The 591-nt window shown below is 35.0% G+C and overlaps 1 protein-coding gene across 1 annotated transcript in view; it reads right to left on the bottom strand.

Annotated features, from left to right (window-relative positions):
• Positions 1–591, bottom strand: part of LOC119588193 (lutropin-choriogonadotropic hormone receptor-like) — a gene marked incomplete at its 3' end in the record, with an annotated part of 106720 nt that overhangs the window by 101453 nt on the left and 4676 nt on the right.

The following is a 591-nucleotide window of genomic DNA, read 5'->3' as shown; positions in this document are numbered from 1 at the left end:
TTTATACCAACAAGTGAAATGTTTAAGCCAATAATGAAATTTCGAGTCTTTATCAACTTTTAATTTCCTGTTATTCTATGAAGAGTTCCTACGAGGTCTTGAATAATAACCTGTTTACTGTATAAAACAGACAGACAACATGCATGTGACGATAACAGAATGAAATGCTCTTGCCAGTATAATTAAATTAAGGTATAATGAATATGAAATGCCATTTAAGAAATGGTGATATCATCTTGATATTATGAATAAACCGCAGATCTGAATCAAATAGGTAATATTTATTCCAACTTTGATACTTTGATGAAGCTAGGCCACTGAACAATGTACCTGTAAGCTAGAAGATTAATTTCTTGTTCAATCAAAACAAAAGCAGTGAAAGAAAAGCGGTCAGGATTATCGAAGGCCGACGACGTATGCAGCCAAGTATGTGTTATGATACATGAGCTGAAGCCAGAAATGCGTTATGATACATGAGCTGAAGCCAGAAATGCTGATCAAGGCCTAGGCACTGGGGACTGGTAGGCAGTGATATTAATATGGGTGAAAATGTGTTTAAACGAATTATGTTCTGCAAGGAGATGTAAAGAA

The sequence above is a fragment of the Penaeus monodon genome, chromosome 23, assembly GCF_015228065.2.
Source record: "Penaeus monodon isolate SGIC_2016 chromosome 23, NSTDA_Pmon_1, whole genome shotgun sequence".
Classification (NCBI taxonomy): domain Eukaryota; kingdom Metazoa; phylum Arthropoda; class Malacostraca; order Decapoda; family Penaeidae; genus Penaeus; species Penaeus monodon.
Note: the sequence above shows the minus strand (reverse complement) of the source record. Positions and strands in the feature narration are given on the sequence as shown.